Here is a 5,312-nt window from a genome sequence, read left to right on the forward strand (position 1 = left end):
GTCCCTGATTTTGATCGTACACGTTTGCGTGTATGATTAGTGTACGATTGAATCAGGGGCGTCACAAGTTGGTATCAGAGCCGACTGCCTGTAGGAATCCCCCTTCCACACTCCTTGGCTGAAGTTGAGTCTAGTCGATGAAAACAGTTTTACTAACACGGCTGTGCAGCCCATGGGCCCACGTCGCCATTGGGTGGTATTAGGATCTTTTACTCCTCGATCTTTACTCCGGGACTCTGAACTCTCTTCTACTCGGGTTAAACGAATTTTGCTAACTCTGACATTAGGATCTCGTGATCACTTCCACCCGGAGAGCCCCTTATTACTGATGGTCGCCTACTGCATCAGAAGATCCTGAAGATACTCTCCGATGTTCTCTCGAGACTTTGTCCTCGTTGCTTTTGCAATTCCCTACCACCAAAACATCACTATGGATAAATGCATACACCAGTCGTTCTTACCTTTATTCTCAGTTGGACTTGCTATTACAAGATACCCCGAACTTCTCTCTATTGCTCCGAGAAAACTTTGTGAGTACTGCCTTGTAGTTTCTTGTCGCCTGATTACACCTACAAATTAATCCTCACACTTACCGAGGATATGTTTCTCCCCAGTTGTTCATGTTTTTCGCAAAAGACTTCGAAATACCATTCGATCTTCCGAAAATCCTGAGCAACCTATTGCTCTTGAAATTCTTGCTTGCTTGCGTTATGGTTAATCCCACAAGTAGAGTAATCTTATTGTTAGCCTTTGTCACTATCATTTTGAGTCCATTGATTCAAAATGTTGCGAATGCTCACAATCCTCATTCAGATCCTAGAATTGCTCCTTCCAGCTCAAACATCATTTTAAACATGAACTGGTTATCGACCAATTAAATTGTAGTTGATTGTACCCCTAAGTCTATTCAACTTATCCATTCTTAATGAGAGCGTTGGCTTCTGATCCCTTGATTTGGAAATGATATATCCTTTGCAATTGAGCTTTGAAGTAGTCAATTGTTTCTATCATCTGATCTCCTTGCATGCTTTCTTCTTCTGGTTGAGTACCGATGCTCACATTAGATCCCTTATGGACCACCAGATCCTTTGTTGAATTTTATCCGACAACGTCCTTCATATTCAATAACCTTGTGAGCCTTTCCTTGGATACATAATGCCTTTGGTAAATTGTATCCTCTGCTTTCTCAACCATGCTTTACTTTCGAGCTTGAGTCAATTACTTCTGAAGTTTGTCGTATATGTTCCTAAGATGCCCCGACGGGTTGAATTTATGCCTTCCTTAATCTGTGTGAACCAGAAGAGTTTTCACAAGTCATACTATTCTGGTGTTTTGCCAGATATAATTTCAACACTACAACTTCATCGAAAGCGAGAAGCAAACGAAAGGTTATATATTGGAGAAGTGGGAGTCGACCTTGAACTTTGTGTTCATGCCCATGGAAACGATGTTGAGCTTATCATGATAGCTTCTCATAACAATAATTATTCACTTGGCATAATTTGATCTTGTATCTGTGATTTTGTCCTTTGCAATCGTGGTTCCGACCGTGATTGTTCTTCTTTGATCCCATTCTCGGACAAGTTAAAAGTACTTGCCATCTGCAGATCATTACGTCTGCCCAACCTCTATTTTGTTCTACCTTCGAGTATTACCCCCTGGTATCTCGAAGATGTCTTGCCATTGCACCACATCTTACTAACTTTGTTGAAGTAATGTCTTTCCTTGTCGTAGTCACTCCACGGGTTCTGGGTTGTCGTCAACCGGGAACACCGATTAGTGAATCGAATCAACACTGTGATTCAATACTCCTTGTGCTTTGTTGTTGAGACATTTAGTACTCCATCACGTCACTCCTAGCCTGATCGGTTACTTCATGATCGTGCTAATTTTAACTGTGCCACGGTCCTTCTTCCCGGAGCACAACTTTTGACGATGAGCTAAGCTTACGTTGATTTTCCTCGTCATATCATTTCACCTTGAACACCAAGCTTGATTTTGAGTTTGTGTCGTACTCATGGTTCCAATAACCTTTCGCTTAATCATTCCTTTGACTTGATGTCATCATCATCTTCATAAAATCTCTCGACAATTGTGTCGTGATCATCATCAGTATTCTGAGCTCTTCCATGGTATCAAGAATTCATGATGAGAAATACCATCCTTTCCCTCGATGATTTGTATTATCATCGACCACTTTATTGCCTTCCGTTCAACACAAACTTGTCCGTGTTTTGTGTTATACCTTGAGTTCCTTGCTATCCAGCATTTGTTCTTATTTACCTTGAAGTGTTACCACCTTTTTATGTCAAGGATGTTGTGAGAATTGCTCCACCTCTTAAGGATTCTTGGTATAGTGATACTTCTCACCATCACCATTCTTTCTTGTGTTGTTTCTAACCGGGATACCAACAGGTGAACGGTGCTGTTTGGATTCCGCCCTTCTATCAACCCTATTGCTTTGGAGTTAATGGTCAACATTACATCCTTAGGCCATTGATTATCAAATCGGCATTCTAACATTGATCATACTACCTAAGCCCATATTTCAGGTGCACCTTTCAACCATTGTTTAACTGAGTATGTTTCCCTCGAGCATACATCATTATGTCATTTGATCTGAAAAATGTTATCTCCTTCACATGATTGTGGGAATCCATCTTTTGGAAATCTCGAGGAATTGTCGCTTAGTCCAGCAGCCACCCCCTCATCCTCTCCTTGGTTTAATGATGAACTCTTGTTTCAGAACTCGCTTCCTTAGTTCATTTCCCAAGAATCTTACAATGTCATCTCATCAAATTGTGTCGCACCTTTTCTTCTCAGGCATCCTGAGTCTAAGGTTTCCTGACACCAATCAGATCTGAATCTCAGTCAGATATGATGGTTGGAACATATTTCCAAGAGTTATGACAATTGTCTTTATATGACCTGGTAGGGTGGTGTCATGCCTAGCACATCTGGCCAGAGGCCCTATTGTTATAGTTTCCTTTTTGCAATGTTATCCATTCTTCCATGAGGAAATGATAAGACTTATTCTACAAGTTGTTCCTGATGAATCCTTCGTGTATCCAAGGTCTGACCTTTGCTTGAAGACCTTGTCAATGCCATCTCGAAGCATGTTTGTGGTACTCTGATTTTCAATAAGAACGTTTGAAGCACAATGCTAAATGTTTCTTGCTCAATTATCCAAACACCGTTGTATGGGTAATGTCATGAAATTTCTCTCCCCTTACCTAAAGTGTTTTCTACTTTATATCCTATCATGGATATCTTGCTCTGCTTGTCCTTGGGAAGGATATTCCCCTGAAGTATGTGTTTAAACACATTTTCCTTCCCATTGTTCTGTTTAATCTGATAACCATATTTTCCATTCCATTGGTTGGTTTAACGTTTCTTGTGATCTATATGATCTCAGCAATAATATTCTCCTGCATATGTAAACACCTCGGTGTACAATTCTGTCGACGAGGCCCTGTTACTATTGTTGATGATATTCCGGTAGGCACCAATAAACGAGAACTTTGCCTAATGGTCCGACTCGTTCAACAAGGAGGAAAATGGTTCTCTTCGTCCCTCGCCCTTGGTACCGACGTTGTTGCCGACATAAATGGCAGGCTATCCTCTGACATGCCTTGCTTACATGATCACACAAGACGTCTCCGCCCTTCCTACTTTTAACCCACATGGTGGGCCCATAACCTACAGATCCACAGGATCGAAACCTGACTCTCCTGTACAACCCTGTTTCTAATGGTTATTCCTCACACTTGGCTTCGTATTTAATTCACGGGCCACCTTCCTAGTGCTCTATTCTGGTATCAGACGCAATAGTTATTCTCATTGCTCTAGACCCCTTTCCCACTTGTTTCAGACATCGAACGATTGTCTATCCGCTTGAAACTTCTTACTGTACCTTCTTGGTGGCTCTCGTTGTGTTTCATTTGACCAACTCGAGAGATACCCATGTGTTCATTCATGGGATAACCCCCTATGATTACCCATTGTAGCCTTCTATCGTTGTCGAGCTGCCCCATACCTATTCGTAAGTATGATGGACTACCCGAAGAAAGGACGGCAACTTCATCATGGTGACTTGAAGCAGAGAAATAAAGACATCAACGAAAGGGATCAACCTCTTCGAAAGGGCAGCCAAGACCGAGAAGACTCGTTAGGTTTTTTTCGCTATCAACATCTTCCCCCCCCCCCCTTACTCCACCGCTTAAACCTCGGGACGAGATTTCTTGTAGTGGAGGAGAATTGTGACGCCCGGATAATTAGGCTACAGTAATCCCACATTAACGATGCCACGTCACCTCGCTTACTGTTGATAAACTCTCGATAGTTCTAAACCGATCCAAATTCAAATTTAATTAAAGGCAAACATCAAAGTTTTCAAACATTAAAAATAAAATGTTCTGGTTGTGCCAAATAATGTTTAGATATTTAAGGTGAAGGAAACACACTTTTACAGAATACATAAATATTTTAAATTGAATTAAAACATAAAAGGAATAAAAAAAGAAAACCTAACAAAACTAAAGAGAAAAGGAAACAACCCCCCTCCCCCCTGGCCAACTGGGCCAAGGCCCAGCCGACCGACCCAACCGGCCCACCCCACTCCCTATACACCCTCTGCCCAAACCCTAACCGACACCCAACACCCCCACTTCCCCCCACTCGCTCGCCTCTCCCTCTCCCCCTCTCCGCTCGATCCCATCTGGATCGGGAAGGGGCCCAACCTCGATGTGCCGACCGTGCTGCCCGTCCTCCCCGTGAACTGACGTCGCACACCGTCGCCGCCTCGTCCCGCCTAGACCCCGCCGTTTGTCAGACTCCCTCGCCGGATCTCGACTTCGCCGCCGCCTGGAGACCTCGCCGGACTGCTTCCTCGCCAGATCTCCTTTCCTGCGTCGCTCGTCTCCGCCTCCTCCTCGACCCCGCTGCCTGTGCCCTACAGACCCGCGGTGAGGCCCCGACCTCCTCTCTCCCTCGTCCTGCGTACTCACTGTGCCTCGTCCGCCCCGTCTCTGCTCTTGCGCCCCGCCGTGGCCATCGCCCACGCGCGCCCTGGCCGCGCGCCCGCGTCGACCAAGCCCCGACTTGGCCTCCACTGCATGCGCCGGCCGCGTCCCGCGCCATCGTGCGCGCGCTCGCACTGGTCGTGCCCCGCGCTCCCCACTCCTGCTCGCCGCGGTGCCTCGCACCGGGCTGCACCGCACCGGCCTCTGCTGCCCCCGCGTCGGTGCCTCGCGAGGCCACGACCTTGCCTCATGCACCCACGGCTCCGCCTCCTGCCGTCGTCACCGGATGTC

Source organism: Triticum dicoccoides, chromosome 4B, assembly GCF_002162155.2.
Source record: "Triticum dicoccoides isolate Atlit2015 ecotype Zavitan chromosome 4B, WEW_v2.0, whole genome shotgun sequence".
NCBI classification, from domain to species: Eukaryota; Viridiplantae; Streptophyta; class Magnoliopsida; order Poales; family Poaceae; genus Triticum; species Triticum dicoccoides.